Here is a 22,738-nt window from a genome sequence, read left to right as displayed (position 1 = left end):
ATCCTCTCCCTCACTTTTCACCTATATCTATCTAAAGAAAGTTTCAATTAAAACATTTAACAATTATTCAAATATTATCATGAAATTATGTTAATAACTTTAAAATATTTATTAAAATCACAAAAAAAAATTATAATAGGTTTAATAATATTCATATTATTAACAATTTTATATTTTTATGAAATTCATAATGAAATTGTGTAAGAACAATATAAATTACAATTTATGGATTATTCAACTTAATAACTAAACTAATATTTTAAAAAATTATGTAAATGAAAAAATATTAAAAATAGATAAATAGTTATGAAACAAAATATTCAAAATTACATAATAAATTTAAAGAAATAAAATTTAAATAACAAAAAAGATTAAATATTTTACATATTATTTAAATATATAAATAATGAAATATTTATCATATTATTAATAAATAATGAAATATTCATATTATGAATAATTTTATATTTTTATGAAGTCTATAATGAAATTATGTAATAACAATATAAATTATAATTTTATGGATTATTTTAATGAAATATTTAAGATAACTAAATTTTAAATAGTTAAAATAACGAAATTATGTAATAAATTTTGAAACATTTTCTTAAGAGTAGAATAATAATTATAATAGATTCCATAACATCTAAATTAATAATAGTTTTATATTTTACATAATTAATAAAAAAATTAATTTTCCACCCCATCCCTGGTGGTGGGGCGGGTTAGAGGCGAGGCACCCATTCCCCATCAGGAATGGGGAATCTCCAAATTTTCCCTACCCCAAGGCAACCACCTAAAAATAATCTAATTTATGGATATTTTACAAATAGGATTATGAGAATTTGGGGTATTTTAGGAATTAGATTATGACAATTTAAGGATATTTTATAAATGGAATTGGGAGATCTTAGGATTATAAGAATATGAGGAAAAACTTAGAGATATTTTAAAAGTCAATACTAAATCTATTAATATTTTACTAATTTACCATCGGGTTTGGGGAATTATATGCAAACCCCGTCCCTTCCTCGTCCTTGATTTGGAACAAAAATATTTTCCCCATCCCTATTTAAGATTCGAGAAAGCTTGCTCCGTTCGAAGAGGTTCGGAGAGGGGAGGGTATTATTTATGTATTATTAATAACTAAATCATATCTTATATATTATTTCAAAAACAAAAAAAAAATAGATTAAATAACAAAATTATGTTATAACTTAAAAATATTAAAATCACAAAAGTAATTATAACCAACGTGGCACCCCTCCCTGTCCCTCGCCCCTGTAGTCAAGACACTCTACCTCATCCCCGCCCTGTTCCTGGTGGTGGGGCAGGTTGGAGGTGAGGCACCCATTCCCCATCGTGGATGGGGAATCACCAAATTTTCCCCACCTCGAGGCAACCACCTAAAAATAGTCTAATTTATGGATATTTTACAAATAGGATTATGGGAATTTGGGGTATTTTAGGAATTGGATTATGACAATTTGGGGGTATTTTATAAATGAAATTGTGGGATCCTAGGATTATAAGAATATGAAGAAAAACTTAAGAGATATTTTAAAAGTCTATATTAAATCTATTGATATTTTACTAATTTACCATCGGATTTGGGGAATTATATGCAAACCCCGTCCCTGATTTGGAGCAAAAATATTTTCCTTATCCCCACCCCATCTCTTCCCCATCCTTATTTAAAATTCGAGAAAACTTGCCTCATTCAGAGAGGGGCAGGGTATATTTATTAGTTATTTATTATATTTTCATTATAAATATATTTTTAGCAATTTTGTATTTTTGCTATAAATTTTCAATAATTATTAGAGATTAAACTATTGTTATTTGTTAGAGATTAAACTATTAACTTAGCTAAAGTTAGGAGTGCTCACTAGGCAATTCAGTTCAGTTGGAGATTGTTTGGCTAGCTAAACTAATCTAGTCGGATTAAAGAGTTGGTCACTCAAAACCAACCAACCATTAGTGAAAACTAACTATTGGTTAATTAATAAATGTTCAAATTTTTAATGTTTAGTGAAATTTTCATTAATCATTGTAATTTAATAAATTTTCATTAAATTTTTACAACAAGTATTGATTCATAAAAGATATTACTAATTGGCATAATTTACTAATTTCTATAAAATAAATAATTATAGTTAACAATTATCAAATAATTCAGGGAAACTCTTTAACTAATCCATACTTTTTTAAATAAATAATAATTAAAAAATAAGAAATTAATCTATCAGAAATTGTTCCATATTTATTTAAATAACATTCCATTATTATTATTATTATTATTAATTATGAAATAATTTATGAAAATTATCAAATCTGTCCACATTGATCTAAACCACTTGATTGACTTCAACCACTCTTGGCCTTACATTAATTAACAACAAATGATTTATTTTTAATTAAAATTAAAGTAATTTACCATAATTACATTAATTTACTATAATTACATCACACTGACTAATAGTAAATAATTTAGGCTTAAAAATTATATAATTTACATTAACTCGTATTAACTTATTGTTATTGTAAATTACTAATTTACTATACATTTTTTCTAATCAACAACAATTTCAATAATTTTTGAAAATTATCATAAAATATTATAATTTATTGTTAGTTAATTAGTTATAGAAAATTATTAGAATTCTAGGGACGGAAATTTTCCTTGTAAAACTAGGGCCCTACCCTGCTCCATCCCGAACGATGCAAGTTTTCTCGAATTTTAAATAGGGATGGTGAAGATACAGGGTGGGGACGGGGAAAATATTTTTGCTCCAAATTAAGGACAAGGAAGGGACATGAAAGATATTTTTGCTCTAAATAGGGATGGGGAAAGGACGAGGAAAATCTTTTTGCTCCAAATCAGGGATGAGGTTTGCATATAATTCCTCAAACCTGATGGGAAATTAGTAAAATATCAATAGAATTAATATTGGTTTTAAAATATCTCTAAGTTTTCCTCATGATCTTATAATCCTAGGATCCCACAATTCCATTTATAAAATACCCCCAAATTATCATAATCCAATTCCTAAAATATCCCCATAATCCTATTTGTAAAATATCCACAAATTAGATTATTTTTAACTGATTGCCTTGGCATGGGAAAAATTTGGGGATTCCCCATCCACAACAAGGAATGGGTGCCTCGCCTCGAATTCGCCCTACCATTGGGGACTTGACGGGGATTGGGTAGATTGTCTTGACTACGGGGGCAAGGGACAGAGAGGAGTGCCCCATCCATGCATCACAAGGGGCCCCGGCACCCCGCTAATCTAAAACTAAAATTATGCAGCCTCTTTGAATAAAAAACTCGATCCTTTAACGGTTTAACCATTGGGCTTGGGTTAAATGGGTTTATAGCAACACAAGTAAGGTCTTGGGCATATTCTGATCGGGGATGTTGAACCATCCACAACTACAGCAATCAGGGATGTTGATGCCACATCTCAGAAGTCGGAAAAAAAATTATAAATTTCATAGCTGAGATTATAGGTTCTCATAAATCATAATTAGTCCATGTCCTCCTTACATGAGATGCTAGCCTAACTCCAAAATGGGTTGAAAAGAATGGAAATGGTGAATTGCATTCTATGTCAAATGCCAATTACGAAGAGGCTGGTTGGATGATCATATCCATCTAATCGAAGTAACTTGTTGCTGTCAAGTTTGTTCACCCAACTTTCTCCTACATGTCATAAGATTCTGGAGTTGGACGCTATTTCTACAGAACAAACTTCGTGTGTGCGAAGTGGGAACAAAATGATCAAAAAAATTAAGGGTCCGTTTGGTTTACAATCGGCATTGGAATTGGAATGGTCAATTCCCTTTGTCTGTTTGGTTCAGACAGGAATCGGAATGGGAATTGAATCAATTGGAATGAGACCCAGTTTTTTTTTTTTTTGTTGGATAGGCATAAAAAATTTAAATTTGATTGTCATAAAAGCAAGTTTTCCCCAAACACAATGAACGCAGATAGAATTGAACAAAAAACTGCATCATTTCCAATGTCAAAGAGCAAAAGAAGTCCAACAGTTTTCTGTTTTTTTCTTTTCATTTCCCCGCATTTTTTTTGTTTTTGTTTTTTTTTTTTTTCTGGGGGGGGGGATGAAAAAGCAGAGCCCAATCAATTTGAAAAAGAAGAGATTTCTAAAATGATTATTGACCCCAAGGTGTAAATAGTAATTTACAAAAGAAAGATTTCTTATATACTTTGCAAGGAACCGTGACACAATGCCAAGAGAAAACTAAAAACAGAAAAAAAAAAAAAAAGTGGTACAAAGGATCAAAAGGAAAAGCCATCGGCATCAAGCCTTTAATGAATACTTCTTCCCAGTGAATGCTTGGAACTTCTGTTCCTCCCAAGGCTCCATGTTGGTTCCATTTGTGGTGATCTACAGATCAAGGATCATTCTTAAGTAACACACGTCCTGCTGCATTAATTGGGAACTCTTAAGGAACTTGGACAAAACTTACCTTTGGTGTTTCCTTCAGAGGCAGATTAGCATTAGAACCAAATACAAGCTTTCCTGAACCCTGACGTGAGGAATTGCTTGGTGATTTCGATCCGTTTGTCCCATTAGCAGCATTTGCTTGGTGCACTTTCAGCACGGGAGAGGAAAGCAGTCCAGGTGATGGTGCCAAAGGCTTCCCATCCAAGCGTCTTGCCAAACCTGTAAATGGGATGAACTTGGTTTCTTCCCTGGATGACTCCTCTTGAACTGAAAGATCATATAATTGGGTTATGTATTATAGATGGGAACATCTTCACATCTTCCCAAGTTAAAAGAAATATAGAGGAAGAAAAAAAAACCTTGTTCTGATAACTTGCTTGATCGACTGGATGGTCCTGAATGCTCAGGTTCTTTATAATCAAGAGGGGGAACAAAATCCACCTCACAATCTGTTTCAATAATGCTTATAGCAGCAGAGGGTTTTGTCTCAACAATATCTATGTAAAATTTCTTGTCCCCAGTGGTCAAACAGGAGTAGTTTCTCAATGTTTTCTCCAAGCTGGCAAAAGCAATATTAAGTTTGGAAAAATAAAATGAATACAACCAAGAAGATCAACTCGAAGGGAAAAAGGAATGAAAAGACAAATTTAGTAGACACTTACATGGCTTTAGGGTTGGATACTTCTATGAAGTCTTTAGTGTGAGGCTGCAGCTTCACATAAGTTCCCTTCGGAAGAGTTACATTTTTCAGTTGGACCAAGTCTCCTCTTGTAAGAGCATGTTCTCCATCATCTAAAACCACACAACAGTAAACAACATGAAAATAAATAGGGGTGTAATCAATCAAGTCCTACATAAATATATTCATAATGCATACCCAGTATGGCAAGTAGACCAGACCCTCATCAGCGACAAACTCTAACACACCACAATGTGACACACGTTCAAGTGATGGATTACAGAGTTCGAATAGCATTGGATAATTAATCTGCAGAGATGCTGCAGAGCATAATTCCAGAAATTACTATTAAATCATGGCATCAGAAAGGAAAATCTTCTCTTATATGCACTAGTAAAAACTGGAAATGAAAAGGCAAGACAAATAGAAACCCTCATACCGAGGCGATCAAGAGCTGAAGGTGGCATTATAACTGTGAACAAGAGGTATTAAAAGTAAAGTTCAGTGAGATTCTAATCCATAAAATGAATAAAATAGAATAAGATGAAATTAAATTAAATCTGGAAAAAAAAAAGATGAAGTGGTATAATATGGTTAAGAAGACAAGCATACTTTTATCACCATTTTCCAGATGTGACTGCAAGGAGAAAAATTAAGCCACAATTTATATAGAATCAAAGACCTAGGGGAAATGAAAGAGAACAACTCACTAGGTGCAGAAAAATTGTTGAAGCAGATATAAGTGGTGCTTCTACCAACAACTCACAAAAGTAATACAAGCCAATGAACCTTAACTCAAATCTCTTTAAGAAATGAATGCATATAACCAAGTAATAATTGTAAGTGCATCTAAGCGAAATGAATAAAAAAACAAAGGTCACCCTTATATAGATAAAGTTTTCAAAAATGTATATGTGTTTGGATCATTTAAGGAAACAATCAAATTAAACTGGGAAATCTTTGTAAAGCAGGAAACAAATCACTTGAGAACTAGCTGTTGGACCTTTTCAATAAAAGAAACAGGGTAACAACGGTAGGACTGTTTGAATGACAAGCCATGGTAGTCATAGTATTCATAAGCCTGCAACCATCAATAGAAACAATGATTTAATAAATGAATTTGATCTTAGCAAATCTGTGACTCGCATTATTTAAATTAAAATTGGATTTAAAGGTATATGCATACTAAAAGAGAATAAGATGAATTAACATGTAGCTTAGCAATACATGGTATCACAAATTCACAATCTTATAAGTTGCTACAAAACCCTAAAACATTTTAGGTCTATATTCACTCAGTGACATAATTTCCCATAGAATCATACTATAACATAGATGACCAATCGTGTTAAATGTGTGGTCATATTGATTTCCATAGATCTGCAGCCCCTATAGACAACCTACCAGTAGAATGAGCTATCTCAAATGGGTTGGACGATTTATCTTCCATTCCTATATGGTTTTAACGGCTAAGAGGTACAGATATTATATTGATATGCCAAACCGAATCAATACTAATGCTCTCTCCTCCTAAACCAAAAGCATACACAAAGGACCCTCTGAACTCATGCTTAAACCTAAAATAAGAAACATGAAGATAAACTCCAAACCCTGTTACTAATCTGATTCAATATATACAGTCATTCTCTAGAAATTTAACGAAGACAGTCAGAAGGTAAAAAATGGTAAGAAAGAACTTGGGTAATAAATAATAATGCATACCATAGTGGCTAACTTGAGCAATCTGAGTTCAGCGGAAGATCAAATACAACCTTGTAAATCTCCTATGAAGTAATAACAAATAAAGAAGAAGAATCAATAGATAAAACCCAATGACTGATGCATATTAATACCGCACTAATAAAAGTAAGAGCTAATTTATCATTGCACTCAAAATCCATCAACAAATCATCAATCCTATACCCACGCAGACTGAAGAAAATATAAACAGAACTACTAAACAGGAAAAAAAGAGGCGGAGGTGAATATACCTGATATTATAATATTAATAAAGGCAGAAACAATGAACTTGATCAGAAACTTAAAGCCTGTTTGATTGATGGGGATTCAGGGAAAAGGACCTGCTAAATAGATTTTGGATAGGAGAAAATTGGAGCAGCAAACGCCACGAACCAGCAAAGTCTCATCTGATCATACTTCATAAGCGTTTCAGTCTGCTTCCAGAGTTCTAGGGGACTACGATTCCCCTACAAGAAAGAATCAAGCACTTTTACGACTTTGGAGTGAGTTCGCATCTCCACCCCACCACCTCTAGCCCCACAAACGCCCCACACGCCGAGCGTCCGCCATTTGTCCTTCCACAAGCGGTCGACATTCCCACGTGTTAGCCCAAAACCAAGTCAAAACCTTCGATTACTCACTCATTTCTACATTCTCGTGTGCTTGGACTGGCCTCCCTGACCCTGTTTTTCTCCCCTCAATGCACTCTTATATAGACCAATGAGACGATACCACGTCAACTGATCAACAAGGAGATGGAGATATAAGATTTTAAAGTATTCTGAAATTTCCATTTTTTGATTTCCAGCATTTCTACTTTACAAGAACCATAACAAAAGAACAAAAAAAAAAAAAAAAATGAAGAGGATGAAATCATGAGAGACAGTAAGTGAAAGACTATCTACTCTGTTTCTGTATCTACAACTCGTCATTGGCTTCATCTTCATCTCCCGACCCTGAAGAGCTTCCACCGCTCTTCTCGTATACTTGCTTTATGATTGGATTACACACTGCTTCTACCTCCTTCAACTTCTCTTCGTAATCGTCCTTCTCTGCACTCTGGTTATCGTCCAACCGCTCCACTGCCTCCTTCAGTGTGCTCTCGTTCTCCTTGTCATCGGAACCGATCTTACCAGAGAGCTTGTCCTTGTCGTTGATGGTGCTCTTCATGTTGTAGACGTACGTCTCCAGCTTGTTCCTCGCATCGATCTTCTCCTTCACCTTCCTATCCTCCTCTGCGAATTCCTCTGCTTCCTTCACCATCCTCTCTATCTCCTCCTGGCTGAGACGCCCTTTGTCATTTGTTATGGTGATTGATTCTGATTTCTTGGCCGCCTTGTCCTCCGCCCTCACATGAAGAATACCATTCGCATCCACCTCAAACGTAACCTCAATCTGTGGAACTCCCCTGAAATTCAAATTAAAACGCAAATCACTTATAATTAGTGTCTGAGTTCTTCATTCCTATTCATATGTTAATCTGACTAATGCTTTTAATCACCTTGGAGCTGGTGGAATGCCCGAGAGATCCAAATCTTCCAAGCTCACGACAATCCTTGGTTAGGCTCCTCTCACCTTCATAGACCTACCTTGATCGACACAGTCGTTTGCTGGTCTTCGTAGGTCGTGAAAACCTGAGATTTCTTGGTGGGGATGGCCGTGTTCCTTGGTGGGGATGGTCGTGAAAACGGAAATTTCATGATTTCATCCCCCCCCTAAAGAAAAAGGAAGTTGCAGAGCAGAGCAATTTCATTACTTTTGGTTTCCTCTCCACTTTCACCACTGAGAAATCCTCCTTGAACGGCAGCGCCATAAGCAACAGCTTCATCAAGATTAACACCTTTGTTGGGATTCTGATGAATCAATTTTTATTGATGTATCGATTTTTTGGCTAACTACCTCGTCATTTGGTCTGCTTCCAAGTGGCCGATGACTCAGGCCAAAGTGAACTTTGGCTGCCGAGCTGAGTCGAGCTGGGCAGGCTAGGTGGCGAGCTGACTATAGTGCCGAGCTGCCTATGAGGTGCCGAGCTGACCAGGTGGTGAGCTGCTTGTGAGGTGCCGGGTTGACCAGGTGTCGAGCTGCCTGTGAGGTGCTGGGCTGACCAGGTGGCGAGCTACCTGTGAGGCGTTGGGTTGACCAGGTGCAGGGCTGCCTGTGAGGCGAGCTGAATTGATGAGCTTCGTTGCTCTTTAGAGACTTGCAAGGAACCAAATGTCAGAGGACTCGAGGTGGCTAACCCGGCGAGGTTGCTCCGATGCTTAAGTTAGTACTCTCATAGTAGACTGCGAGCTAAAAATCACAAAGTCTGAGAGTTAGAACTTGCTTACTTGCTTGCTTGCTCACTTGCCCCTTGTCATTGGGGTTGGTGCCTTTATATAGGCCTTGCTCATGTACCACCCTCGAAATCTCCTAGAGGTCATGTCTAACTGGTCCGAGATTCTTGGAGGTAACCGCCATGCACGTTGACCACCCTCCAGATCGTTTAGCACATGGGCCAACTTCCAAGGATCGTGGGAGTGTTTGGATATGCATGCCGAATTCGTCAGCGAGCACATTTTGCAAGTCGCCAGGTCAGCGCATGTGCCAGACTGCCAGGTCGGTGCCTGTGCCAAGCCGCCAGGTCGCGCCTGTGCCAAGCTGCCAGGTGGGACACCATCAACTTGGCTAAGGCAAGTTGTTGCCAAAATGGTTCCGAGTGTCACCTAGTTGTTTCGAGGTGCCATGTGTTACAACATCATTGGAGGGCCAAATCTGCCCTCATTAGGTTCCTTTCCATCGAACAACTCCTTCAAAAGCTATTGGACCTTGGGAATACGAGTACTGCCTCCAACGAGCACAATCTCGTGAATGTTCGTCTTTTTCAGACCTGCATCCTCCAGAGCTTTCTTCACGGGACCCATTGTCTTCTTGAACAAATCCATGTTCAGCTCTTTGAATCTCGCCCTCGTCAATGGCTCCGAGAAATCGACGCCATCGAAGAGGGATTCGATCTCGACGCTGACTGGGTGTTGGCTGCTCAGTGCTCGCTTGGGGCATTCGCACTCTCTACGGAGCTTTCCTAGAGCTTTGTTGTCCTTGCTGATGTGAAGTAATCCATCACTCTGTGGTCGGAGTCTTCTCCTCCCAAGTGGGTGTCTTCATTGGTAGCGAGCACCTTGAACACACCATTGTCGATTGTCAAGATGCTAACTTTGAAGGAGAATACCTAGTCAAGGTGAACTCACCGGAGCAGTCACCGGTGCCGGAGGAGAGCTCGAGTGAGGAGAGAAGAACGGGGTTAGGGGAGGCCAGTTCAAACACGCAGGAATGTAAAAACGAGTAAATGAGGGTTTTGACTCGGTTTTGGGCTAACACGCAGGAATGCCGACAGCGTACGGAAGGATAGATGGCGGGCGCTCGGCGTGTGGGGCGTTTGTGGGGCAAGAGTGGGTGTGGCGGAGATGCGAACTCCTTTAGAGTGGAAACGAACTCAGCTTCTGTCAGGAGTCAGGATCTCCTGCCCACGAAAACTTTGCCCAAGCCTACCCACAATACGTTACCCTCGTGAATTGGGAACATCTCCCCCTGCATAATACTATGCCAAGGATGAGATGTTCTTCATGTATGACTGCGATAAATGTGGGTAGAGTTTTTGTGGGCAGGAGATCCGAACTCCTTCTATCAGTGCAAATCCGTTTGAACATCATTTATAGCCTTGCATTAGAAATATCTTCCCCATTAAATAAAATATACAAGTACGGAGATATTCATAGGCTGTTCGAACGAGCATTGCACTGACTGAAGCTGATTTCAGTGAAAACTTCTATTCCCATGGTATAAGTATCAAAACCGATTTGTCTTGTCACGCAAGTAAACCTCTATAGTTCTACGGTATTCATTACACGTGCACAAAACTCTCACCATATTGAGATCCAATCTGCTCCTCATACTGTAAGGCACTTCACACACACATTCTATCATGTATTGGGAATATCTCCCGTACTTATTAACTATTAGTCACAAGAGATGTTTCCAATACACGGTGAATGTGCCTGTGAAGCGTCCATTTCCGAGGAGCAGATCCCGTCACCACCGTGTTAAGGTAGTAGAAATGGAGAACTAACCATTTATGAATAAATTATTTTTGTCCATTTATCCCTTTTTTTTATTATTTTAACGCAACATACTAATAACTATGGTGGTAACAGGTAGTAGTGGGAATCGAATCTAGGATGTAAACGGATCAAATTGAATTCGATTTATTTTTTACTAGAAAATGAGATATTTATAGAACTGAATATCTCTTGTTACAATACCATAAGCATCAAACAAGCAAATAAAGTTTAGAATCAACAACTTGGAATCCAACACCAATATTGGCCAAGCAATCTATTGCAAAGTTCTTCTCTAAGGACGTGATTGTAGGATATGTTGCTGGTGAAACAAGTGCAAATATCTTGGCATTCTGCAATGAGTCCATGGGGGTCCACACAAGCCTTGAGACTATCAATAATTACTTTTGAGTCACCCTCTATAATGAATTGATGCCGGGGAAATTTGAAAGTAACCTTATGGGCTTCAACTGTCACCCAAGCTTCAGCTTCATTCGTATAGAACTCTACCGTCTCCATTTCTTAAAATAACCCCTACTGTGCATCTCTCATCCATTCTTTTTGATGCATCAAAATTGATTTTCACATTCCCATGATATGGTTCTTCCAACCAATATAATTTCCTTGGTTTATTTGACGTTTATTAGCAGGAGGAGAAGTCAATATTGTAGGACTCCGGATCTCCTATCCACAAGAATTGTGTCCACGCCTACCCACAATACACTACCCCCCGTGAACTGGGAACATCTCCCCTACATAATACTATGTAGAGGATGAAATGTTCTTCATGTATAGTTTCGATTAATGTGGGCAGAGTTCTTGTGAACAGGAGATCCAGACTCATATTGTAGTGTAGTCCCTACACTATAAATAGTTATTTAAAAGATAAATTTCTTAAACTACCTTTATAGTTTAGTTAATTGACTAAGTCTATCCCTATTGTTTGATTACTGTCTAATACTAACGCTACCTCTACTGTTTCTCACAATTACTGTCTAAATATTTGTTTTTTCTCACAATGGTTGAAATGTTTGTTTTTTCCATAAATCAAATTTACGCACGAAAAGTTAAAACTACTTCTCTAACAGTGGGATCCCCGCCCAGAGAAAAAGAGTCGAAAGACCAGTTATGGTCGGTGTTAGAGTTGAAACCCAACTTCATCCCGAGTAGGAGCATGTCAGTGGGGTAATCGAATCTTTGCCACATAGGGGTAGAAAATGAGTGAGTTGGGTAGGGTTGGATGAGGGTCGAGTATTATCCCACCCATACTGGCCCTCTAACCCATTTGCCACCCATATTTGTTGATATTAGTGGGTCACCCACCCTCCCAGACCCACCCATATGGCCCACCCTGACCCAAACTCTAAGGTATATATCAATAAAGGAAACATAAAAAAATGATAAAAAGTTCAAAAAATATTTTTTAAATTAAAATAAAAATGCTCAAAAACACTGAAAATGAAAAATATATTTCATGTAAAACATAAAAAACTATAAGAAAAATAATAATAATTAAATGAAAGTATCATTTCACGTAAAAACAGAAAATTGTATAAAACATACAAAATTACAGGAAAAATGTCAAAAACTTGAAAATGCAGAAATTTAGAAAAATATAAAAATTGGAAAATAGAAATTGCATAAAAAATGTAATAATTATAGAAAACAAACACAAAAATTGCAAATAAATAACAAAAAATACAAGAAATATATAAATTAAAAAAAAAAGACAACAGAAATTATGAAACATTACAAATTATAGAAAACACTAAAATGCAATGAAAATATAGAAAATGGAAAAAATAAAAATTGCAGGAAAAACAACAAAAATTATAATCAAGCAAAAAAATTTCAAATAAATGAAAAAAGTACAAGAAAACCAAACAAACAATGTAAGAAAATTACAGAAATTGATAAAAATTTTTTTATGTTTTAATATAAGAAAATCGATGAACACAAATCTGGTTTTGAACCCAGATCCGTCATTGCCCTATCTTCACGATGAAAGCTTCGTGCATCAAGTCCTCTAGGAAATGAGCTATATGCAAGATAATCCCTAAATTCAAGAAACCTTGGAGTTGAAAGTTTACGAAGCTTTGGACCTAGGGACCTCGGACCATTGAAGGTATGTGAGGGCTTGCTGCCGATAAAACTTCTCATGTTGTGCTCTTTGGTAAAGAAAGAAGCTTTGTGCATCGCGCTCACTGGTGAAGATGTTCTATACAAGCTAATCCCTAAATCCAAGAAACCTTGGACTCGAAAGTCTACGAAACTCTAGACCTAGGGACCTCGGACCGTTGAAGGTCTGCGAGGGCTTACTGCTGATGAAGCTCTGCATATTGTGACTCTCTGGTGAAGAAACTCTATGCAGACTAATCCCTAAACCCAAGAGACCTCGGACCCGAAAGTCTACGAAGCTCTGGGCCTAGAGACTCCGGACCATTAATTGAAATGAAGCCATACAAATGTACCGAGTAGTGAAGCTCTAACTCAACACGTACTATAAAAGCAAATGGATTCTATGATTCCTCAAATGAAATCATGCACCAAGGAAACAAGCCAATTCACGGGCCTTACATATAGAAAGGGAAATATATACATAAGGATAGAAGACAAAATCAACTTTTCCTTAACTAAAGGGGGCTAATGCATCCAATCCATTAGAGAGAGGATGAAGAAAATTCAATACGGTGATCATGCCACAAGCTGAAATTAACACCATTTAGATGGCAACGTTGGTGCAGTCGTTCATAGTCTTGTTTCAGATCATGAACTTAAGAGGTCCATAAGATCAACATGATCACAACTGATTACAATAATTTCATGACGAAGGAAGGTGGCAATTTCAGTACCCAATGGCATTCAATCTCATGAAATTTGAAGCAATCCAATCATGGGCTTGGCAGTTTTCTACCAAAAAGTTCAATGTCATGGAGCAAAATAAATTAAGGGGAAATTAAGAAATCAAGCTACATAGGAAAGTCTCCATTTCTTTCACTCATGGAAAGGGGAGATATCGTTACGACGGCAAGTTATACACAAGTTTGTATCTTTTAAGTGAAGCATTGTAGTCGTGTTTTGTCAAAGAGGGAGAATTAAAGAACAAAGCTTTATGAGAAAGATTACGGAGCTTTAAGAAATTCACCAAGGATCAACTAATCATGGAATCCAAAGAATTCTGGTCAGGCCTCGTATGAGAACAACATGAGTTAAAGTCCGTTGACAGTGACACTGATCAAAATTCTTCTCAGGTGTAAGAACGCCACCATAGCCATCTAGGTAGGAGCATTTAGGTGGAAAACAACACACAGAATGCCACCATGGGCTTCTTGGTGGTTATTTGGCCACTGTCACTGATACCCATTGACCATTAATCAAAATCAGCAAATCAAAAAATGGAGAAAACAATGAAAAGGTGCATGTATCAATACAGGTGTAAGAAGAAGGAATGTCTCACTACCTGAATTGAGATTCCACAAATTTAACACCTCTTCACAGAGCAAGAATTGATCACTCACTACAAGAAAAACCGCCTGAGGTGGCGGTTGTGCATTTGAGCCGGATTTTGAGCCGGCCTAAATCCCATTCAAATCCGGGAAAAAAGAATGAAACACTCTGAAAAAACTTTCAGACTTCCCGCGTTCGTAATCTCTCTCTCTCGGTCTTGATCAAAACTTTCTCACCACCGGATGGCAACCAGAGAACGGCGATGGAATTAACAGGTGAGACTCTCTCTCTCTCAGTCTTGATCAAGACTTTCTCACCACCGGACAATAGCCAGAGAATGATGCTAACATTAACAGGTGAGACTCTCTCTGTAGTAAATGTTTTCTCTTGCATGTGCAAGAAGATTGGGATTGATTTTGTTCGAATTTACTCTTTCTTCTTCCACTTTGTTGTTTGACCTTTTAGATTCGTAATAAGATAATTCGGTGGTTAGGGTTTGGTGCACGTTTAGATCTCCTGAATCAGTTTTCTGGGAATGTGGTGGTTCGATGAATGCTTCAGATTTTACGAATTGTTTTTTGAGATGCTAGAGGAGAGTTTTCCTCCAACCAGCATCGAGGGATTGATGTTGGAGAGGGAGTGCTCCAGGAGTATTGAAATTTGAACAGGACACCGTGTAGAGAATTCATTAGTGTGTTGGCTTGTGATGAAGGTGATGGTGGTAGCTGCAGTGAGGAATCTGAGAGAAGAGAGAGGGGGAGACAATGGTGTGATAGGCTTATAAGGAGGCCTTCTCACCAGTTGGGTTCAGTGACGATGTGGTGGATGATGTGAGGGCACTCCTGAAGAGGTACAGAGTCGGATGGTCACTTGTGCTTCCCCAAGGAGATGATGATTGAGGCCTTTACTTGACATGGGAGGAGGAACCTGTTGCATGGGCTTCAGCTTGGAAACCCTAGGCTTATAGAAGAACCCTTCTTCTAAGACTAAAGCAGCTAGCATACTATCGACCGAGAGCTTAGCTAGAGTTAGGGTTGTGGGAGTGAAGTGAAGGTGGCATATATTTTGGATCGGATCAGTTGGGAAAATTGAAGCTTGCATGAACATAGCTGTATGCATAATTCATCTTATTTTTATTCAAATATTCCTACGCTTGGAATTGTGTTGGTTCTTCTTCTTGTTGTTTTTTTTTTTCTTATCTTCTTCTTTGAAGGTGGTTGCACTTTGTTTCTTTCTTCAAATATACTGTTACATCCAACTGGATTTGTTGCATAGTTTATGGATCATTTCTTCCCCTCTTCCCATAGTTTCTGTTTTCAAGTCTATATATTCTACAAAGAAATAAAAGCTCTGATATTATTAACCCATATTGAATTCACCATGAAATTAAAGATCAAATTCATATATAACCAAGTGATAAAAAATTATATATTGGGCTCTTTGGGTGATATATATCTTAGCAGGCTACAATCCATCTCCTTCACATATATTCAGTTGGATGACCCTAAAATGCTAACCAGTCCAGAGAAGGATGGAATGCTTGGTTTATTAGATAGCAAAAGAAACATAATAGTCACAACTCTTTTTCTAACTATAATTGTCAAGCCAACTAGTGAAATCAAAACATTAGCATGCTCATGGCTTATCCTGTGACAACTCAAACATTGAACTATAACTCATATACATATAGGCATATAGCTTTCCAAGAATCAAATACCAGATAGCACAGAAGATTGGATCTAGATGGCTATAACTAGACAAATTAAAAGGTTTCAGCTTTGTGATTAAATTTGAAGAGATAGAAGTAAAAAAAAAAAAAAAAAAAGTGGGCCCAGGAGTGAGCTTGGTGGAAAACACAAAACTACCTACTTGTGATAGAACAAGAATTAGAAGAAATTGATGTCTTTCTATTGAGAAAGTAGTACATATATATACAACCTTGTAGATACTAAAAAGGAAGAAAATCATACAGCCTTGCAGATACAAAAAATGAAGAAAATCATACAGCCTTGCAGATACAAAAAAGGAAGAAAATCATACAACCTTGTAGATACTAAATAGGAAGAAAATCAAAGAAAGAATAATTCCTATAATCATGCTATTCCTAATTGGGCTAATACTACATATTTACAGCCTATAATTTCGTAACACTACTAAACCCCACTGTTGCGTTTTTTGTCTAGTAATATGAACTGCATATTTGCCTTTAAATGCCACACATGCATTTTTTATACAGCCCACACCATATAGTGGAAACAACTTCTGCATTTTTGATAAGATTGATACTTTCAGCCCAGCAATGTTTGATACGTCTCTGTCCTTCCCCTACAAAGTCAGCTTAGCCCCAACTAGACACGTTCATAATAAGTAAATTCTGCTGTGGAACCGCCAAACCCCTTTCTCTCAAACCACCCCTTCTCCCACTAGCTAGCTTCTTTCACCTGTAACTCTCTGATCTTAGTTACAGGATTTGTAGTATAGTTGCTAAGGGTCATTCTTTTGTACTGAGTACTCCAGAGTCTTTCAATGCAAATATACAGTGCATTATTCTCCTCTAGTGGACTGTTTCATTTATATCTCACCCAAGTGGTGAATTGCAGTTGATATAATTGATGCCCATCTCATATTCCTAAAGGGACCCCTATTACTTGCTTCTTAGATCTATGTCCATTGATAAAGCAAATACAATTGATCAGTGCATACAGACCACATGCATAGAAAGAATCCCTTCATTGAATGGTTTAGATTTATCAACATCTCTTGAGGGTAGGGAATCCAGATGGAGCTCCAACACATTGCCCCCCGCCCCCCCCCCCCCAAAAAAAAAAAAAAAACAGAAAAAAATACTAGGAACTAGTCAGTGGAGGAAATACATCACAATCAAAATACTAGGAATATACAGGCATCATACAATAATTTTACTGATAAATTTAAATAGTGAGATGGGAAACATGAAAGTTTGAATGCTTAACAAGCTAAATGGCTGGAGTGGCAGTCTAAATAATGGCATTATGAAACATTCCACTGCAACAGAACATAATACAGAGGCTACTTAGCTTTAAAACAAAGGGATGGTCATAGGACTAAGCCCCAGTTGTTCATGTGGGGAGGCTTCATCAGGGTTCCTTTATAATCTGGAAAGTAGAATTTAGGTGTCCTGTGCAGTAACACACTCCTTGTCCTTGGGTGGATGGTTTCTGAGTTTCGTGTGATGTGAATCCCAGTGATCAACTCATAGTGTAGGCTTAAGCAATTTGTCATCACAGCTAAATAGATTTTCAATGCATCAGAAAATAGGGTCATCATCTCCGTAAGTTAATAGAGAGCAGCATAGTTTATGACAATGGAAGCAACTAGTTTTTTTTTCTTTTTTTTTTTATTGTTAATTAGTTTGTCCATCATACCTACTGTCTTGCCTTTTTCTTTTATATCCCTATTACTTTTTCTCTTTTATCTTCTCTCTAGGTACAGAACAAATAAAGACTCACTTAAATCCAAAAAACACTGATACAAAATTAAAATGCTTCCAACCCTGATGGAGTGCTTTTTGTTGATCCAGATCCAGTTGTGGGAGGCAGGCTTCTCTACAAACCCAAGAAATCAAAAACTTCAATCCACATTGTAACATAGAGTATCTGTCATGTACCAATAACCCAACTCTTTAACCTGTTCTACCATCTCTTGGATGACCTGGCCAGTAAAGCATCTTACCCATCCAAATTAACATTAAAATATCAATAGCCAAGAAAGCACCCAAAAAGGACTATCCTGAAACAAAGTACACCAAGAATTCTAAACTAATTGGTCTCATTGATAACACTCTTACTGAGGGCTTAAGAGATAACTTTCAGCCCTGCTACCAACAGGGTATATGTGGACCTAGAAAGAAATTCATAGAGATCAAGTGCAACAACCAAGTCCTCATGCCTGACACAGTGAAAACTAAGTTGAACATTACATAATTCTACAATCAAGAATCAGATGGATTCCTCATTCTAATCAAGCAAACACAACAATTCAAAATTGAGCCACTGATGCTTAGATGTCTAAACCACAGTGGGCTGATCAAAACAAAAATGTCTAAACCACAGTGGAACTGCTTAACTGCCACCAAAACTCAACCGTTTGAACAAGGGGTAAATTGACAGATATTGTTTAGGGGTAGGGTTTTAAAGAAAACAAGAAGTTTGGGTTAAGTGGCCCTTATGCCATCCTACAGAAAAGGGTAGTGACTTTGCTCTGTTGTATATATCTAATTAATATTTAATAAATGTTCTTTTACAAGAAAAATCTGGTTGACTGGGTTATTTGAAGGTCCTTTGATTTGTTGAAATTCCTGAGTTGCAAATCATGTATCTCATGTAGACCTAGCCTGCTTCAAAAAGTATTATGAACCTAAATGAAGGGTCCTAGCATTTCAAAGTTTAGTCTATATACCAATTTAAAAATCTTTTGTCTCTAATCCCCGGCTAAAAAGAAGAGATAAAAATGAAGTGGAAAAACAGAAAAACTTGGGTGGTGTGACCTGTTGGGGAAATTAGCCTGGGTGGAGCAAGTAGTTCAGTAAAGTATGTAAGTTCAAGTAAGATATTATTTTTCCTAATGGAAATGACACTAATCTGAATTTGTAAACTGGTGTCTTTCATTGCAGGTTTCTGAACTGAAGGGGGAAGATGTAGTTTGCATGATAAAGAACTCTGGTACATTGGCTGGGTCATTGTTCACATTGCATGTTTCTCAAATCCATATTGACCTGCCTACCCTGACTGATAAAGATAAAGAAGTAAGTTTTAGTTATTTTCCAATAACCTTTCCTACTATAGAACTATTAATATGCCCCATTTAATGCTAAACAATAGTATGGCTATTAGAAGTTGCGTTTCTTGAGTTGGGTGGACATGATGAAACATTTGATACATTTAGAATGTAAAAATAAAGACTTATTACTTATGAACTTTCATCTAGTGATTATGGACGTAAAAAGAAAGATTTATTACTTAGAAACTTTCATCTAGTGATTATGGATCTCTTAGTCTTAGATTGATCTTCAGTGAATTTCAGATCGAGTAGGTGCTTTTAAAATTTGAATCTTCTCACACTAAATGTTATGGTGTTTTGCTGCTTGCCTATGGGTTTTTGTCCATTATGTTTCATGATATTTCATTGATTATTTCAGGTAATAAGTACATGGGGTGTCAGAAACTATTGCTTTTTTGTCTTTGTCATATACCCGTCATGCAGAGGATGTTCGTCATGTAAGGATCTCTTTTTGTGAATATTCATGCTTAGATTATTTTCCTTGTAACAGTTTATGTATATACATGTGCATATGTAATCTATTTTCAAGGATTCTTCTGGGATTAAATATATAAAATTAGCTGTTAATTAACATAATGAGCTTGATGCTGTGATGCAGGCTCGTGAGTACCTTTCTAAATTAGGTGACCTTAGTCAGACTCAGATTTTTGCAAAGATTGAAAATGTTGAGGTAAGCTTCCAAACTATTATTAGTACATTCTAAATTAATGTAGTTTTGACCATCTTCTTCACGGTAGTGCTTGTATGACAATGTGAGTAATGCAACCTTTCTTCGATTCTTGCAGGGCTTAACCCATTTTGATGAGATCCTACGTGAAGCTGATGGCATTATTCTCTCTCGTGGCAACCTAGGCATTGATGTCCCACCTGAGAAGGTCAGCTTTCTGAACTTTGTGCTATTTTAAAATAAAATATTTTAGGAGTTATTGTTTAGAATGATTCGCTTTGCAAATGTCTTTATTCAATCAATCAATCAATCTCTCTCTCTCTCTCTTGGTAAGTAATAGAGATTTAATTAATGAGTAATCAAAAGATACATTGAGAGTACCCCACACAAGGAGGCACGAGGTGCAGCCTCAAAACATCCCAATATTACAATTGAGCCCAACATAGCTGAGTCCTATGTACCCCTTGTTTGGCTAGAAAATGTGCCAACCCATTGAACACTGGTTGTTGGTTAACCATCTGGTATTAGTGATTTGCTATGCTAACAATTGGAACTAACCTGGATATGATACTTATCCTTCCTGAATTGTGATCAGGTTTTCTTATTTCAAAAATTTGCTGTCTACAAGTGCAACATGGCTGGAAAACCTGCAGTTGTTACTCGAGTTGTGGACAGTATGACTGATAACCTGAGACCAACTCGTGCTGAGGCTACTGATGTTGCAAATGCCGTATTGGATGGTAAGTCATATCCCAAGTGAGAGATCCTCATATTTTTCCATGGTCCATCATACATCTTTTTTATTTATTTATTTGTGAAGTTACATGTCTAGGTGCTATTTGGTACTATAGATTTATACTTATTTCACTTTTGAATGGGTGCAGGAAGTGATGCAATTCTTCTAGGTGCAGAGACACTGCGGGGTTTATATCCTGTTGAGACCATATCCATTGTTGGCAAAATTTGTGCTGAGATAAGCCTCTTCTATGGTTTTCACCAGTGAAACGGTTGGCATCCACAGTTACGCGAGGACTGAATCCACCCACCTTTGGTGTTGTTTGCCCTTCTTACATTACATGTGGTTTGAAGAAATATTCAATATTATACTATTCCCCAGCCCTTCTTACATGGCTGAAAAGAGCTGGGGAAGATTATATTATTCCTATCTTTATAGTTAAAATACTTGAGTATCATTCTAATATTTATATGTTGTGATTTGTAGGTTCAACCAATACGTTAAGTGGATTTGCATTGGAAGGTGTGTTGCATTATTAGTGAATTCGATTATTTTTTAAGTTCTTGTACTATTTATATGTCAATTGGATATTGTATTTGAACAATGTTTTTTGGATATTTTAATATATAATCTTTGAATTAATAGATTTTATTTTAAATTGATTTTTATCAAATGGTTTTGCTGTATTAAACAGGTATGAAAATGCTAAATCAATAAAAAAATTCAGGTACCACAAAAATGTTGCAATTAAGCGGGTATATGCATTTTTTTTTGAAAAAAATAGGTATATGACGGCGGTCATGTCCGCCGGCTTAGCTATCAACATGACCAAAAAATGTTAGAACTAACCTAGTATAAATAAAAAATGAAAAAAAAAAGATCTAAGCCGACGATCATGAAACCGTCGGTTTAGCCACAAACAGCACATAAGGCGGCGGCCATTTAGCATATAAGCCGACGGTTCGGACTGCCACTTAGAACATGAGGGAGTTTGACAGAAATCCAAGGCGATGGTCTAAACCGCTGTCTGATTAATGCTAAGCCGGAGGCTCGGTGTGACCGCCGTGTTAGAGAAATTTGAACTTGCCACCTAAGGTGGCGGTCTTTTGCATCTAACCCAGTGGTCTTGACCTAAGCCGATAGAGGTTTAGGGGGCGGACTGAAGACTGCCACCTTAGATCAAAACCGGTGGTCGCGACCACTGGCTTAGACCGATTTTCTTGTAGTGACTCCAACTCGTATCAAGAATGAATGCAAGGAGAATTGAATGGCATCCTCGTGACTGCAACAATCACCGAGTCTACTGGTTCGCCCAGTGGTTACGGGATTTGAAATTGGTGAACAAGAGAATTGAATATTATATTCCCCAAGAAGAGGAGTCTCTGATCCAGAACGTCTCCTTATATACATAATCGTATGGAGACTAGTTTCCTCATCTAACTAGGAAACTAATTCCCTTAGCTTGTGAAGTCCTTTTATCTCTTAACTATGTCATAACCGAGGCCTACATTCATCTGTGAGTTGATCCACTCATATAACCTCTTCCTCGAGGATATAATCACCCTGGGTCCACGTGATTGTGGCTAAGGATCAATTGGGAGCATGTCTATCCCTCCGAATGCGGAATATCTCAAGATACTATATTCGAAGTTATCAACTTCGTTGCCTCGTCAAGTTAAAGGGGAGTTTGATGAAAGATATTGTTCCTGTAATCAAATCAAATGCAATTGCAATTGTAGTATTGACACATGCATCATATTCTTATAAGCCTTGCTTCTCAAACTAGAAGCTCACAAAGATTGGTCAGGCTTGATAATTACACCCAACACTTGTACTGAAAGCTTGTGATGTGAATCAAGCAATGTGAAATGTAATGGGAGTAGGCATCCAACTATCCAACATCAAAATTGAACATCATCGAGAACATTGACGTTTTATTGAACTCCATCACCTCATCCTTTAGGGGATATTTGTAGACATGAATTTTTAAGCAAATAAGTGGACTTAACTTACATGACAACCTCTGAATTAATATGGCCCTCCTTGGCCCAAGACCCAAATCTACATAAATATGTTTTGGTGATC

General features: G+C 37.1%; 3 pseudogenes across 2 annotated transcripts; 1 reads left to right on the top strand and 2 right to left on the bottom strand.

Annotated features, from left to right (window-relative positions):
* Window positions 1-4,140: 4,140 nt before the first annotated feature.
* Window positions 4,141-7,394, bottom strand: LOC104601050 (ubiquitin fusion degradation protein 1 B-like; annotated as a pseudogene). Its single transcript, XR_016082759.1, has 10 exons — window positions 7,143-7,394; window positions 6,874-6,935; window positions 6,155-6,232; window positions 5,764-5,788; window positions 5,591-5,623; window positions 5,350-5,471; window positions 5,135-5,264; window positions 4,832-5,031; window positions 4,495-4,739; window positions 4,141-4,412 (listed from the first exon to the last, which is right to left on the bottom strand). The product of XR_016082759.1 is annotated as a ubiquitin fusion degradation protein 1 B-like (transcript).
* Window positions 7,395-7,794: 400 nt separating this feature from the next.
* On the bottom strand, window positions 7,795-11,504 carry LOC104601295 (luminal-binding protein 4-like; annotated as a pseudogene).
* A 2,742-nt stretch (window positions 11,505-14,246) lies between these two features.
* Window positions 14,247-21,309, top strand: LOC104601048 (pyruvate kinase 1, cytosolic-like; annotated as a pseudogene). The gene is made up of 8 exons (XR_016081876.1): window positions 14,247-14,788; window positions 19,084-19,215; window positions 19,609-19,687; window positions 19,849-19,920; window positions 20,036-20,125; window positions 20,513-20,657; window positions 20,802-20,968; window positions 21,140-21,309. The product of XR_016081876.1 is annotated as a pyruvate kinase 1, cytosolic-like (transcript).
* The last annotated feature ends 1,429 nt before the right edge of the window (window positions 21,310-22,738 follow it).

Source organism: Nelumbo nucifera, chromosome 2 (genome assembly GCF_055504915.1).
Source record: "Nelumbo nucifera cultivar China Antique chromosome 2, China Antique-T2T, whole genome shotgun sequence".
Classification (NCBI taxonomy): Eukaryota; Viridiplantae; Streptophyta; class Magnoliopsida; order Proteales; family Nelumbonaceae; genus Nelumbo; species Nelumbo nucifera.
The sequence above is the reverse complement of the archived record's forward strand: the minus strand, read 5'-3'. Positions and strand labels throughout refer to the sequence as shown.